The 17035-nt window shown below is 40.4% G+C and overlaps 1 protein-coding gene across 1 annotated transcript in view; it reads right to left on the minus strand.

Moving 5' to 3' along the window:
- Positions 1-17035, minus strand: part of LOC149435961 (voltage-gated potassium channel KCNC1-like) — a 122726-nt gene continuing 105691 nt past the window's right edge. Inside the window, exon 5 of the mRNA XM_089662218.1 lies at positions 1-4664. The gene's annotated coding sequence lies outside the window, so the exon portion shown is untranslated. The remainder of the gene's footprint in view (positions 4665-17035) is intronic.

Below are 17035 nucleotides of genomic sequence, written 5' to 3' on the forward strand. Positions count from 1 at the left end.
TTTAAATATTTTTTTTTTTTTTTTTTTTTTTTATTCCACGTACATATCGTCAAATTCCCATAGGCAAGGAATGGTACCAGATGCCACAAAATACTTTGGCTGAATTAACCACTGCCCCAGGATCTCAGCAGTCGCTCACATAACACAATATCCAGGCATGGTCATAGGAGGCACTGCAAGGAAAATAGCAGCATGGGGCCCACAAACAAGCTATCAGAGAATTTGAACATTTAGCATGTATCCACACATTATCAAGGCATCTGGCCTTTTGAGTACTGCTGGAAGGGAAGATTAGTGCATGTAAACTCTGATTTTAACATTTGGCAGAGATCATATGACTGGAGACCTACGTCCTTGATTTTTTTGGATGTCTACATTGGGATTCAAAGATGGGAGTTTCTTCAGCCCAAGTATTTGTGGATCCCGATACTCTTTTTCAGTTTTAAGGGAGAAAAAGATGTTGTTTTGAGTGGAGATTCATTATTACTTGATATGAGTGACATCTAATCACAAATTATTGGTTGGCATGGTGACACAATGAAAAAACGTCTGTCCGGTTCATTCATTTGGTATCATCAATGGGTCCATTGAGATGAAAACTTGGCTGAACTGCTTCGATGACAAGCACAGTTGGGTCTCACAGTTTAGTTTAAAGAGAAGCTCTATGTCACATCAATGAAGTTTACCTCTTTTAAATTACAACCCTGGCCATCTTTATTCAATGAAGATGCATCAACAAGAGGCATCATGGGAGGCTAACTTCACTGATGTATTTAAAATGCATGAACAAGAGGCATCATGAGAGGCTAACTTCACTGATGTATTTAAGATGCATCAACAAGAGGCATCACGAGTGGCTAACTTCACTGACGTAAATTTAAGATGCATCAACAAGAGGCATCATGAGAGGCTAGCTTCACTGACATATTTAAGATGAACCAACAAGAGGCATCATGAGAGGCTAACTTCACTGACGTATTTAGGATGCATCAACAAGAGGCATCATGAGAGGCTAGCTTCACTGACATATTTAAGATGAACCAACAAGAGGCATCATGAGAGGCTAACTTCACTGACGTATTTAGGATGCATCAACAAGAGGCATCATGGGAGGCTAGCTTCACTGACATATTTAAGATGAACCAACAAGAGGCATCATGAGAGGCTAGCTTCACTGACGTATTTAAGATGAACCAACAAGAGGCATCATGAGAGGCTAGCTTCACTGACGTATTTAGGATGCATCAACAAGAGGCATCATGAGAGGCTAGCTTCACTGACATATTAAAGATGAAACAACAAGAGGCATCATGAGAGGCTAGCTTCACTGACGTATTTAAGATGAACCAACAAGAGGCTCATGAGAGGCTAACGTCACTGACGTATTTAAGATGAACCAACAAGAGGCTCATGAGAGGCTAACGTCACTGACGTATTTAAGATGCATCAACAAGAGGCATCATGGGAGGCTAACTTCACAGATGTATTTAGGATGCATCAACAAGAGGCATCATGGGAGGCTAACTTCACTGACGTATTTAGGATGCATCAACAAGAGGCATCATGGGAGGCTAACTTCACTGGCGTATTTAGGATGCATCAACAAGAGGCATCATGGGAGGCTAACTTCACAGATGTATTTAAGATGCATCAACAAAAGGCATCATGAGAGGCTAGCTTCACTGACGTATTTAGGATGCATCAACAAGAAGCATCAAGAGAGGCAATTTGGAGGATGACTCCTAATTTACCTGACAAAGCCATTACTCTTTTTTGGGTCACCTCTAGGAGCTCTGAGATGGTGTTGCCCAACTTTTGGTACATTATGTTTTCTTAAATTTGTAAGCCGTATGTATCTATGACACCCTACGGGTACGCACTTCAACGATGTTGGAAGACCTGTTCCCTGATCCCTCTGTAATCTTTCTCACACTTGTTATGTTTGATGCAAAAATTTTTATAAAATAAGGTTGAACCAAGAGGGGCTACGTTCACCAACGTTTTTAAGATGCCTCACCAAGAGGAATCATGGGAGGCAAACTTCACTGGCATATTCAAGACACATCAACAAGAGGCATCAAGAAAGGCTAACTTCACTGACGTATTTAAGATGCATCAACAAGAGGCATCATGGGAGGCAAACTTCGCTGACATATTCAAGACACATCAACAAGAGGCATCAAGAAAGGATAACTTCAGTGACGTATTTAAGATACATCAACAAGAGCCATCAAGAAAGGCTAACTTCACTAACGTATTTAAGATGCATCAACAAGAGCCATCATGGGAGGCTAACTTCACTGATTTTTAAAAAATCATTTAACAATATACATGTTGGGAAAGGGCCTAATGGTGGAGGAATAATTTTAGTGCATTTGGTGACACTTTAAGCTTTTATTCAAAAATGTATTCAATTAAATTTTATAGGAAGTCACATAAGGTAGAAAATACTCCAAAAATAGTTCCACCATTTTAGCTTTGAGTTAACCTTCCAGGGCAGAAAACCAGGTGCTGTAACCTTTTTTGAAGGTTCTAGTTGATTTCCTGTCATGATCATCTTTTGGCTTCTTCCCTTTGTGAGTCTCTGATCCAGGATAGGTGTGCAGCCAGTAAGGGTGGAACTCATGAACTGCATATTTGTTATAGGCCACTGTCAAGTAGTGAATCCATCATGATGAGTTCACTATACATAACATCAGTACAGACCACAGAGGCTTATGGCCTGGGTGACAAAGGTTCAAGGAAGCAGTAAACCGTTTTTTTACCATGATCTTTTTCTTAACTATAATTAGATGGAATTACACCTAGATGTGTTAAATTAGATGAAGGACACGGCTTTACGAATGTAAATTTTCAGGGCTTAAGTGGGTTTTTCTCAGGTACTTATCTTCCTTCATACCAATTCAACACAATAAAAATAACTTCCAAATGACTCCGGTAGAAATGCTGCTATAGAAGAAAGGACTGATGTAAACGATTCTATGAAGCATGTTGAACTGTATAACTTTAACCCCTTAACTGCTGTGAGAGCCAATCCCAGTGGTAGCATTATACAGAAGCTGCACCACTTCGAGGGCATTCAAGCCCACTTAAAGGACTACTGGAAGGTAGCGCAGCTTCTGGATCATGATCTGGATGGACTTTTGTCTTTTTTTCAGCCAGACTAACTATGTAACTATGATTGGCTCTTACAACAGCCGCATGATGGGAAGCCTATTCCACTGGCTCCCAATCAGAAGCCATGACCCAGTGCTGATGGTAACAAGTCAGTGGGCAGAGACCAATTAAAAAACCCTTAGCTATGGGAAGTCTTAAATCAGATGCTTATGGACCAACTCACTCATGTTTGTGTCTTAGTAGAGTTACTCTGAAAGGTTGCATCGTCAATAACTTAAGTTAGCCAATAAAGGGTATCACTTAAAACTTCAAACTGTCTGCATGTTTCTGCCTAATAAATTAAATTAATAAATTAATTAAATAAATTAAGGTGCTATTCTGCAGTAAATAATAGGTTGTACTTTGTTTTTCCCAATTTCCTTTTAAGTATAACTCCTTCAGTGTGATGCATTTCAAACATGCTTCGGCCATCATGTGTTGAGAGTACAAGTTAGGGCAAACAACATGGCTGACCATTGGCTACCTTCTCTCCTTCTTCTGCTCTCCAAACGTCCTACTGATTTTAAAGTTCTAGAATGAACCAACAGCAAATCAAAACCCCTTTCAAAGTCATCATTTGTGAATAACAAACAAAGGGCGAGAGAGAGATAAATTGCTCAGTAGAACCAGTAACTCATTATCTAACGTTCAATAAACAAAAACACCAGGACGCTGGCGTTCGGAAGTGGAAATGCATCCCAGAAGTATTACTTTGATTCTAACAGCAGAGTATTCACACAGAGAAGCACCTTCAGAATACTTGTCTAATGCAATATTCAATTACATACACTCCTCTTATTTAAATAGTGCCTTTAAGGTACTCATCAAAATGGCTGGCTAAATTTATACGTTGTCAGATTTTGTAGTCTGGAAGGAAAATATACCTTTTTTTTTTGCATATAACATTAAATATCATTGTTACAGTATAACATGCAAACACATGCTGGCTAGGAAAATGCAATCTTTAAATAGTATTTTAACTTTTTTTTTTGTTTTGTTATAACTTTCCAGTTCCTTTTAGTATTGTTATTTTTTCTTTTGATGCTCTAGTGCATCCGTGGCAGATTCCTGCCTTTCAAATAGTCATAGATCAACACATTCTTCACTCGATTCCAGTGCAAGCCACTTGTATATAACCTCATTTTTAAAAAATAGAAGAATCCAGTTTTTATTTTTTATTTTTTTTCAATCCTTTCATTTTTCTTCTTGGTAGCCAACTTTATTTTGAAATCTTTTTTTCCCACCTGCATGGGAACGTTGAACTGATCTGTTCTTGATGCCACAAACTGCTTTTCTCAACATGTTTCCACTTTTTGCAAGACATTGCCTTTGTTGTAGTTGCGTTTTTGTGTTTGTTTTAAAATTTCTTTTTAATTTGTTACGTTTGTGTTTGTTCTGAAATCAAGGTTTGGAAGGAAGATTGTATCTAGGGGATCAAATCAATTAATTCACAGTGACAGCTTCCGCCTGCATATATCGGACAAGGACAGGACTCTCCTTATAATTTTCTGCGTGAGGACAAAAAGAAAAAAAAAAAAGAAAAAAAAAAGAGAGAAGAGACAAAAGTGCAAAAAAGGAAAACACAGAAAAAAGGAGAGAGAAAGAGAGAGAGAGAGGAAAAGTGGACTCAGCTTTCTGACAAAAAAGGAAACCACAAGTCAATAGAGCCATGCACCAAAAAAGGTTAGCTAGCTATGGGAATGTCTCCGTGTTACGCTACAATGTATACAGTTTTTAACCAATCGTCTTTTAGGAACATGCAGTCAGGCAGTCTTTTTATTGCTTGCAACAGTAGATCATGCAAACAAGGAAATGTGAAAATGTATAATATATATATATATATATATATATATATATATATAATATCTCCGTTAGTTTGACTTATGGCTCATATTATCCTGAGAGTATGGTGGTGAGGAATGACCAGGAAGCACAAAGCAGCTCCATAGGAATAAGATCAAGGTTTTAATAAAGGAAAAGGGGACAAAAATAAAAAGGGCACCCAAAAAAAAAAAAAAAAAAAATAGAAAAAAGATTCATGTATTTGAAATAAATATATAGATAAATATTTAGTAGGGTTTTAACAGTAGTCATTCTTTTGTACACACATATATATAGATATATATCTGTTTACCTTTTTTTTCAGCTTTTTTGCCTTCATTTTTTTCAGGAAGGAAATAAATAATTGTTTTTACTAAAAAAAAAAAAAAAAAAGCTATACCCTTGCATTCCTCTCCTCCCTAGTTAGACCTCCTTTTTGGTGCTTCTGCCTCCATAGTGGAAGAGCCTTTCCTACTCCACAACAGCAACTTCCTGGAGCACACCAATCCCGTTCACGTTCAGTCATGGAAGTCTTTTTTTTTTTAAATATATATATTCCTCAGCAAAGTGCAAAATGTTTTTTTTTTTTGTATTTTTTTTTTCTTATTTTAAAAGCCAAAGATGTTTTCTTTTTAAATATATCTGCATATAATCTATATTTTTTTTTTGTTAACCTGTTAAAAAATAATAAAATTTGTTAGAGTCTCTTATTTGTTCATTTTGCCAGTATCGATGTTTTTTTCATGTTTATTACTAGTTTATGTTCCCCTTATTGGCTGGTTGAGTCCATGCTATAAGATGGAGGGAATGGGAGAGCGCGGGCGTCTCACTGCAGATGGTGACCCGAATGGGGTGGAGATAGGAGACAGTCTGAGCGTATTTCCACTCATGCCAGCTATGCTGTTTAGACTCCGGGATTTTTCATAACCTTGATATCCATGAGGTAAATGAAAAAGAAAAAAAAAAAAAAAGATTATGAAGCGCACCTTGTTTTGTCCAAAACCACGGACAGGGAAACGTCATACAATAAAAGCCAAAGTTGTTACTACTCAGAAGCAGCACAAGCCCTATTTATTCCCTTTTCAAAGTAAAAAAGTTTTCTCCCCAAACTTGCTAAGTATCAGGGACTGTTTGAAATAGTGAAATCATTCGCTTTACTTACACCTTCAATAATGACCAACTATAATGGTTTTTTGTCATTTTCTGTAAAGTATTATATATTACACATATATCTTTTTTTTTTTTTGAACAATCTTAATAAACATTCACATACTTATTAGTGGCTACATTCACAGCACGAAGATTGCAAAGCAAAGTATGTCCTTCTTGGCTCTACGCCCCATAGCCCACATTTTATGGTTCATCCATGTAGGCCAAGGTGTGGAACCTTTGTAGTCCCACAAAGTTATTATTATCCATTCCCCTTTATGTCCTTCTTGGCCCATAGCCCACATTTTATGGTTCATCCATGTAGGCCAAGGTGTGGAACCTTTGTAGTCCAACAAAGTTATCATTATCCACTCCCCTTTATGTCCTTCTTGGCTCTACGCCCCATAGCCCACATTTTATGGTTCATCCATGTAGGCCAAGGTGTGGAACCTTTGTAGTCCCACAAAGTTCTCTTAACACATCAAAGAGAACTCCATGATTGGAGGAGGGCTGGTCATGTGACAGGTCCCATGACCGGGCTTCTCCATCCAACTTTTTATATGACTTGTCTCTGCCGGATTTAGGCTTTTAAAACTGGCAAAGTGCAACGTGCATTGGTGAAGCAATCCACCGTGCTTTATGAAAGTGCATTTTTTTAAAATTCTTATAAAGCAGCAGTATGGCTGTGGTACAACTATACTGCTGTTTATTAAATATACCCCCAGGGGCAGACTGACAACTCATGGGGCCCCCGGGCAATAGGGGATCATGGGGCCCCTGTGTCCTTGCCCAAACTCAAAAAAGCCTATGGAAAAGGTACCAGGGCATCTCATGGGGCCCCCTACTGACCCCGGGCCCTCGGGCAGTGCCTGAGTTTCCAAATGGTCAGTCCGCCCATGTGTACCCCTAGTACTTGATATACTCCAGTGAATAAATCTCTTTGCTAGTGAGTGATTTAAAGTGATATTGAAATAATAAACATTCCATACTTACCTGCTCTGTGCAAAGACCCCTGATCCTCCTTGTCTTGGATCCTACACAAGCACTCTGGGCTTCTCTGCCAAGTGCCCCCATAGCAAGCTGCTTCCTCTGGGGGCACTCATGCATGCTTGCTCCTGAGCCCTGCTCTGTGTGTCCATAAGACACACAGAAAGGGGCTTGGCCCCACCCCCACTCCCCCTTCACTGGCTATGATTGACAGCAGCGGGAACCAATGGCTGTCCCTGAGCCAATGAGGAGGCGAAGAGCCTGGACAATAGCCACTCTCATGCACATTGCTGGATCAGGCTTGGGTAAGTATAATATGCATGAAGGTAAAACACCTTCAGGCTTTGCAATCAATTTAACTAACTCCCATTATTTGATCAGCAGCACATTGATTAAAATGTTGTAAATCAAGATACTGCCAACAATATTTCAATCTCTCAGTAGCAAAGTCCTAGGCTAAGATATTCCTACCTCTGCCTCAAATAAGAAACTAAAAAAATATATTTTTTTTAAATCTTCATGAAATATTTAAAAATAATTACAAGTTTGTGAGGCCAGTGTGGAAACCAAAAAACAAGTATTTATTACACCCCTCCTCTGGATTTTTTTTACCATTAGTTTCTGCTTTATCAAAAACAGAGGACAGAAAATATCTGTCCTTCCCGCAGGAACCAATCAAATTCCCTCTTGTTTTGCAAGGCAGGTTTAAAATAAAACTGTGTGCAATGGACAAGACTTCCACTTTTGCTTTCCACCATTTTTGGAAAATAACCGTGCATTTCATTACGTGGTTATCGGTTATTATTTGGCAGGAAAACAATATCCACAAACAACATGATCCAACATGATCCAAAGTGTTACATTGTAACAGTAACACTTTCTTTACTTTTTTCATTAAAAAAATTATAATACTGTGTATATGAGCATTAGAAGCTCCAGAAAGTCAGGTAGAGCCTGCCTCATTTTCTGGCTAGAGGACATCCATCTACACCTAGCCATTACTTCACCAGCCTTACTGTCCCTGGCCCTCGTTTTTTATTCATTGGACCTCGGTTCTTTCAAACATGAAGCCATAGCATCATATGTGGGCATCCCCTAGGGCAGTCTGCCTAGGAAAGCCCACTCCTTCAGATGGACATCCACCCATGAAAATCTTTTGATATCTGCATAAATACCCCCAGGAGGTAGCCCACTGCTTTCATAAGGGCTGGAGGATCTTGAGAGGGGATCAGGGAGCTATTTAGAGCACTCTACTGACCCTTCCTATTAATAATGATCTGCCTGCAATGAATAGCAGAGAAACACAGAGACCCAGTGATGAGAAGTAGGGCAAAGACACTTTTAGCTCTACCTTTCCACAGGAGTGCACTTAGTTCTGCAATCCTGTGACCAGGGGTGGACTGACAACTCATTGGGCTGATGGGCAATAGGGGATCATGGGGCCCCTGTGTCCTCGCCCATATTCAAACCACACCCAAAAAAGCCTATGAAAAGTACCAGGAGCTTCTCATGGGGCCCCCTACTGACCCTGGACCCTTGGGCGGTGCCCGAGTTTCCAAATGGTCAGTCCGCCCCTGCCTGTGACCCATATTCAGCTAAAACCCGCTGTCAGGTGACATCACTTAGCTGGTCCAGGCTCTGGAGAGATCCCAACTTTAAAGGCAGGATCCACCGATTCCTGACCGGCAGCTGGCTCTGCCTCTCAGCAAGCCTCTGTCAGCCTGAGCCAGCTGCTCCTGCCCCCCGCACAGCCCGGTACTACAGTAAGTTCAAGAGGGGCAGAGCAGAGAGCTGGAGACTGGCAGTCACCAGCTCTCTGCTCACTGAAGACCGAGAACTGAGCGATCAGCGGTCTTTGATCACTCAGTTCTCAGTCTTGGAGGCCCTACACCCTTTCCAAAACTAAAAGAAAAAACTTTAATGCTATAAACCATTGTAAGTGCACTTTAAAACTAGAGATAACGCATGTCCGGAAGGAAGGAATAAAAGCAGTTAACTATTGCTACTGCATAAATTAGCCTTGAGCTAAGTGAAAAATAATACTTCTGCTTTTGAAACAGAAAACATGAGAAATAACATCATATATAGAATCCGTAAAAAGTAGCAAAGTACCTAAGATACTAGTAGAATGAATAGAAAATGGAGGGGGCAATTAACCGGACCTGTTACTTTGTCTTGCATTGGGAAATCACAGATCACACCTTCATTGCCTTTGCTGCACTTCTCAAAGAACGACAAATTAATACTATCTATCTATCTATCTATCTATCTATCTATCTATCTATCTATCTATCTATCCATCCATTATCTATCTATCTATCTATCTATCTATCTATCTATCTACCTTTGATATACAATTTTATTTTGAACAATATAATCATTTGTATACACTGTATATTGAAATTTGTGCGAATGATATTTTTGTAGTCACCAATTGATAAACAACGGTTAGGACGGGACATATATTTGACTGTGATGCTTCTGAGTAGATTGTCTTGTCAAAATACATAAACAGCACCATGCAAAAAAACATTTAAGGTAGCAACACAAGCAAGTCAGAATATAACCAGATGGTTGGCCATGTAGATCGAATCACTACCCCCCCCCCCCCCACCACCACCACCACCAACCCCCACCCGCTGCCCCTCCCTCGCTCCCCTAGCTTTAACATAAAAAGTGCCATGTCAAGAGTTTCTGCTTTTTCAGTTTACTTGAAATTTCCGCATGTGGATTTTTGCATACGTATTGTACTTCAATAGAGGTTTGGACATGAGGACTCGCTGGGGTGGGACTTCTAAGATCATTTTGGTCACACTTCCTTGCTTTGGTGTACAATTGTAACATAAATCTATTTTATTATATTGGGGTGTTGGAACTGCTTTGGAAAAGAGAAAGGAATATGTTTTTGCAGCTCGTAGAAACCAGTGCGGCTGTCATGGGCATTTTCTTTTGGATAGTTTTTATGTTTTTATGTGTTATGTGCATGTAATGCCTTTCCTTCAAGACCAATTGCTTCTTAACTCTAGAAAAGAAGAATGAAACTGGAGGACTGGTGGCAGAGGTGACCCGACTTTCACACCTTTTTCTTTTCTTTTGATACGGTACATATTTTGATTGCTGTATTTTATATACTACAGAAGTTCAAAGGATTAGCCACCTGTTTATCGGAGATTTTGATTAAATTCCTGCTTATGGCCCAACTGAAGTCTTTGAGATAGATATCCAGCCAGATAGAGATTGTACTCCTAGATTGTAAGCTCTGAGGAGCAGGGTCCTCCTAACCAGGGGCGGACTGACACTAAAGGGGGTGTGTAGGGCTTAACATTTGTTTTTGGTTAGGTAAAGCGATATTAAACCCAAAAGCAAACATTTCTTATATTGCAGCTTACTAATTCCCAGGGTCAGTGCTAGACTATTTTGCGCCCTAGGCAAGATCCCTACATCACACTAAACAGGGGTGTCCAATCCACCAACTCAAGGTGGCTCTGAGGAAGAGGCTGAGACCTCGAAACGCGTTAGTCTGTTGGAAGTCCAGGGTTCCATTTTTATGCAATGTGGATTGGACACCACTGTTTAGTGTGATGTGCAGGGGCGGACTGACAACTCATGGGGCCCCCGGGCAATAGGGGATCATGGGTCCCCTGTGCCCTTGCCCAAACTCAAAAAAGCCTATGAAAAAGGTACCAGGGGCATCTCATGGGTCCCCCTACTGACCCCGGGCCCTCGGGCAGTGCCCGAGTTTCCAAATGGTCAGTCCGCCCCTGCTCCTAACCCTCTTGTATTGAACTGTATTGTTGCTGTATTGTCTCCCGTTATATTGTAAAGCGCTGAGCAAACTGTTGGCGCCATATAAATCCTGAATAATAATAATAATACTTGCAACCTTCATTTCTGTAGAAGGTAAACGAATAAACCTCCCGGTAATGCTATTACCAGGCTGCAGCTAGAGCGAGCGCTAATGATTTGTAGTGTGACTTCGGGAGACTGATACCAACAGGCTCACATTAACTCAGAATGAGCAAGTGAGCAACACGTGTTTTGTGCTCTCCTCTTTATTACAGGTTAATCACACTTGATTTATGCTATCTTTGTTCAGTTTTGTATTGTTCTGACATTTGCTTTTTCTGTTTAGTATCCTATATGTTAGGAATGGTAACTCTCTAATACAAATTACTGTGCTTTTCCAATTGGCCTGCATTGCCACCATAAAAACTTAATTATCGGTATAATGTGATCCATTTCTGTTTGACACATTAAACTCAGAATGCAAGTGGGCAACATGTGTTTTGTGTTCTCCTCTTTGATACAGATACTGCAGGCTGCATCTTTGTCACTCAGGTCTCCGATAATCCTGTAAAGCAGGCCATAGACGTGGGGAAAATTGGCCGTTTTTTTTTTTAAAGTCGTAAATCGGTCGTTCAGACGGCCAATGTTGCCACTAATTAAAAAAAAAAGTCGGCGGGTTTTAGTCCCATCTACAGCCGTCAATTAATATAATAGCGGTGTCCCTGCATAGAGACCAGCTATTATATTTGACAGAAAAAATAGATTATGCAAAAGGAGAAAGAAGAAGAAGAGAAACAACATTGTATCTATTTGCACTTGAATAGAAACATCTGTATCCGAAATGCATACAAATAGATACAATGTTGCAACTTTTTTTCTTCTCCGTCTTCTTCTGCAAAATCTATTTCATCTTCTCCTCTTTTCTTCTATTCTTCTTCTTGATATTCTATTTCATCTTCTCCTGCAAAATCTATTTCTTCTATTTGTTCTTTTTCTTCATAGTCAATTTATTGTCAAATCGGCCAGAAGATTGGCCGATTTGACCATAAATTACCGCGAAAACCGGCCGATCTAACAAATCGTCCCAGGATTTTCCAGCTTGGACGATTTTCAAAATCTCTTAAAATTAAGAAAAATGGCCGACATTTTTCCCCACTAACGGTACGAATATCGGCCGATTTTTTTATCGGCCGATAATTCAGCAAGAAAATCGGAAATCTATGGCCGCCTTAACACTTCCATATCAATGTTAAAGAGTAACTCCACTTTTGTTGAAAAAAAAACATTCCCCTCTGGGTAATCTAAATACAGTACAGGGATTCTAACAAATGTTGTTGTAGAGTCCTAACATTTGTTATTTTGAAGAAATAGCGGTGTGTTTGTCTGTGTACATGTGAAAATTGAATGTGAATGGGAGTGATTTTATAATTATCAATCAGCTGCTGTACCTGCAGGATTCTAATGAGGAAAGTGTCAGGGTCTGCATCCCTTTAGAAGTGATTTCCCTTTGGAAATATCCCTCCAAAAATGAAATTTTTATTGCAGGGGATGACCAAAATCTGACTTGTATCTCAGTTCAGACTTTTGGTAATATCAGTAAGCCAATCACACAAGCAGAAAACGCCATTCCTGGGGGGAAGGGGGGGGGGCACGTTCTATACACCATGTGTGTACAGAATATCTCCAGGCGGCCATATTGCATTTTACAGAAAATTACAGCAACTGAAAATTGAAAAAAAAAAGTTCATTTTTAATGACAATCAATTACAATATGACCCATGTAGCAATTGTAAATGCTATATTATTTCTTTATTTGCTATTTTTTCCCACAAAAGTGGAGTTAGCTTTGAAAGCAGTTATGTAATATATCTAAATATGGCTATGGAGTCCAAAAGGGCACCATAGTTTGACCTAGTCCCTTGATTCAAGGGACTTTGGCAAACCCACCCCCTTCTTTGCTTCCGCAATAGAAGTCTGTGTGAGAACTCTAGTGTCGAGGGCTGTAACCATTACTCATTTGTGTCAACATAAAGAACTGGAGCTGGATGGTAGAAAGTTAATTTCCAATGGAAGAAAAGGGTATTTTATGGAATTTCCCAGTAAAATTGATAACAATCAGTGACACAAGACTAAACCAAGAAATAATTGTGCTAGACTTCAGTTGAGCTTTAAGGTGGAATGAATACCTAATAGAATATGTCAAATTATTTTATGAATTTCAATTGTTGACCTGCTTGGTCACAAAATGAGGGTGGGAAGTGAAGGAACACAAGTCAAGGGTCTCCAAACTATTGCAAGTGGGCCATTGCAAGATTTTATACAGCCCGCAGGTAGGGTCAGTGGCCTATCCTTGAGTGCAGAGTGCAGATTTAGATCAGTAGAGCCTGTCTGTGGTCTCTTCTTCAACCTGATTTAAGGGGGACTGTGATTTAGAGGGACTCTCTGATGGGGACCCTAATGTAAGGAGGAACTCTAAAGTTCTGGGACTCTGATGGGGAGGGGTCAGTAAGGGGCCCCATGAGATGCCCTTGGTACCTTTCATAGGCTTTTTTGGGTGTGGTTTGAGTGTGGCCGAGGACACAGGGGCCCCATGATCCCCTATTGCCCGGGAGCCCCATAAGTTGTCAGTCCGCCCCTGGTGTGGACCTTTGTAGATTTTGCTATGGGATTCAGATATATATGATTAGCACTTCCGCCTGGCAGTACTGGGGTCGCTGCTTCAAATCCTGACCACTGCACCACCTGCCTGGAGTTTGCATGTTCTCCCTGTGCCTGCGTGGGTTTCCTCCGGGTACTCCGGTTTCCTCCCACTCTACAAAGACATGCTGGTAGGTTAATTGGCTCCTGTCTAAATTGGCCCTAATATGTGTATGTATGAATGTGAGTTAGGGACCTTAGATTGTACGCCCCTTAAGGGTTAGGGACTGATGTGAATGTATAATATATATGTAAAGTGCTGCGTAAATTGACGGCGCTATATAAGTACCTGAAATAAATAATAAAATAAATAAATATATATATAAATATCACTTTTTTGATATATGTTTAGAAAGCAGAGAAAGCAGATCAAAATGTTCTTAGCAGACCTGCCCCATTGGTCCTATCCCTCATGCCAATCATGTAAACCAAATAATGAATCTTTCTCATTAAAAATGTGGAATTGCTTTAGAAACAGATTGTTGTATTTCAGAAAATGTTTCATTTTTTTAAACATTGACCTTGGCTGCCTTCATAAGCTGGATTGCCCAAATGCAACAGAACTGATATACATTTAAAAAAAAAAGTGGATTGAAGAGCAAAGATAATACGCAGTGCAGTAACCCATAGAAATTGATCAGTTTGAAGTTCACTGAAATCGGATCAATGAGATATAAACCTGAATTCGTTGTGCTGGGTAGATGCACTTTGTATTGTACAAGAGCCACTAAGAAGGTTTAAGAAGTTCATCAGGAAAGATTTAAACTCTCTGCCTTTGCTCATGAGGTTTAGCTGGCGTGTGACTTGTCCTTTGTTATAGTCCTGCAATGGGACCCTTTCACATGTTCTTCTTTCCTGCCATCTTGGGACCCCCAGCAAGGTGGTGGAATTCCAGGGCCCAATCACAAGTGTGACCTTTGCAACCCTGGTAGTTCCACCAGTGGTGTCAGTAGCTTTTAATATTTTTTTTTTCTGGTGTTATTTTACTTTTGTTGCGGGGTCCTTTGTTATGGTCCTGAAATGGGACCCTTTCACATGCTCTACAGCAGGACCCTTCCTGCCATCTTGCCCCCCCCCCCCAAATACACACAGTGGTGGAACTCCAGGGTCCAGTTGGTAGTTCCGCCCCTGATGTCAATAGTTTTTAATTTATTTCTATTATTTTTTACCATTTTTTTTTTTTTTTACAAATGTATTTTTTTATTTAATTTAAAAAAGTTTAAAAGCCCTATTGGGGGGCTTTGGTGAGATATAACAGACCTCTGATGTTTCAGCTTTTGAGACAGAGAAAGAAGAATGAGGACGCAACCCTCAGTCTTCATCTCTGCAGCCTCAGCAGCACAAAATGAAAGGACAGGAATTGCTCTGTACAGAGCTTCAGGTTCATTCAAAAACTGAAGCATAGTAAACACATTTTACTATGCTTCCGTTATGAATGGACAAAGTCAGTGATCAGTACCGATGATTGACTCTGTCCATTCAGAAAAGGAAGGGGCTGGTAAATGACATTTCCTTCCCCCTCTCCATCCCAAAAGCATCTCCCGCAACAGTTGGTGGGAGAGGGGATGGGGTTTACCAGCAGCACTGTGGGAGGATGTGGGGGGCCAGGGGAGTACACAGGAGTCTGAGGCCTGCAAAACCTGGATAGGAGGGGTGGCAGGGATGGCAAGTACAGGAATTGATGCCCTTCATTTTTCTCCTGAAGCCGCTAAATGCCTGCGGGATGGAGAGGAGGAGAAGTGAGCTTTCAACGGTTTCAGGGGGAAGATGGAAAGCATTGGGTTCTTTGTATGCTGCCCCCACCGCCCCTCCTATCAAGTGTACAGGGGAGCCACATGGTTCCCCTGGAGCATGGAGCCAGTTCGCAGCTGCGACCCCTATAGTTACGCCCCTGGTGTTCTTAATTATTTGAGTCTGATGGCGGTTCCAAAAATCTTGAAGAACGGGGAAAACATTGAAAGCTTGTCTTGAAAATTTGGATGTTTTTGTAAATTAAAAAAGTATCACAGGCAGTGCCCAATTGTTTTTGTTGCAAGTGTACTAATACGACTACAAACACTTCAAGCATGATGGTTCCACCAAGTTTGGAATTTGTTGACTGATGATTTATTATGCCAGATGTGTTTTTGGCAGCCAAGGCTTTTACTCGCCAAACAGCCCTGAGTAAATATTAAGAGGTTATCTCTTTCCTGGAGAACTGAGAAACTAGAAGACAGTCCAGAATCTCCAATCCCTGTACTGTTATCAATTCCAAAGCAACTATCAATATTCATCTCATACCTCCTTAGTGTCTCTTGTTGGCAGTCAATTGAAATGTAGCAACCATAACCCACATTACAGATGATTCCTCTGTATCAGATCATTTTTTTTACCTTTTTTTTTTTTTGCAGTATTGTGCTTACTTCTTTCAGACTGTCCCACAAGCCTGCAAAAGTGAGGACAACCTAACGGGAATTCCCAACATAAAATAAACCATGGTGCCCCATTTTGTTAGGCTTAAGAAGGCCAGAGAAAGCACATAGAAAGTACATGCATCGAATATTTTCTGCGGGCCAAAACCAAGTCCTTGGTGTCTCGGTGCCATATTTGCTTAGTGCTACCTCATTCGCCAATAAGCATGGAGAAGAAGCAGGCATGCAGCAGAGTAGCAGAGACTCACAAGTACTGGACACACGCACACACACACAATCAAACAATACATGGACCCAGTAGCAGGAGGATTATCAAGGTTGTAGGATGTAAATTTCTTTACTGTGGACACATGCAACTTTCTCCTGCCAATGTTGGCCACGCAGACAAGTTTTCAGTTGGTCAATTCAGCAAAATTTTAGTAACAGAATTGTGATTGTTGGAACCCTCCAATGTAGTGGATTTAAAAGAACCAAATGGTTGATGGTAGCATCTATTGTTGAGCTAGTCCACCCAAAGCTGATGTCTTGCAGGGTGCAGGGAGCCAGTGGCAGTCTGGACCACTCAATTTACTTGGTGAATCCAAGCTGTGGGATTTTCCCATCAGATTTGCCAACTGTGCCTTTGTTGTAACTGGTAACCATCCATATTCCCACTGCACACGTTTTTGGAAAAAGCTCTAGGATACCTGGTGCTGCAACAACCACCAGCTGGAAACTGGATCATAAATGTTACAATGGAGATATATGGCAGCACACCACAGATCTTCAGATCTTCAGTTGAGTCCAAATGTTTGGGGTTTTTTTAAGCATGATCACATCACAAACAAGAGAGTGTGACGATGGGATTACATGCCTGACGAAGGGGTCCTGCGTGACTCTGGAACATTGCACTCTCTTCTTTGTGATGTGATTGAGCTTCAATAAAAAAAGTTTGTACTCTACTTGAAGTTCTGCAGTGTGCTGGCAAATATCTCCATTTTGCTGTAACTGCTTTGCCATTACTATGGGCAACATATTATATAAATATA

This window comes from Staurois parvus, unplaced genomic scaffold (genome assembly GCF_062004578.1).
Source record: "Staurois parvus isolate SC_StPar_1 unplaced genomic scaffold, SC_StPar_1.0 ptg001441l, whole genome shotgun sequence".
Lineage (NCBI taxonomy): Eukaryota > Metazoa > Chordata > Amphibia > Anura > Ranidae > Staurois > Staurois parvus.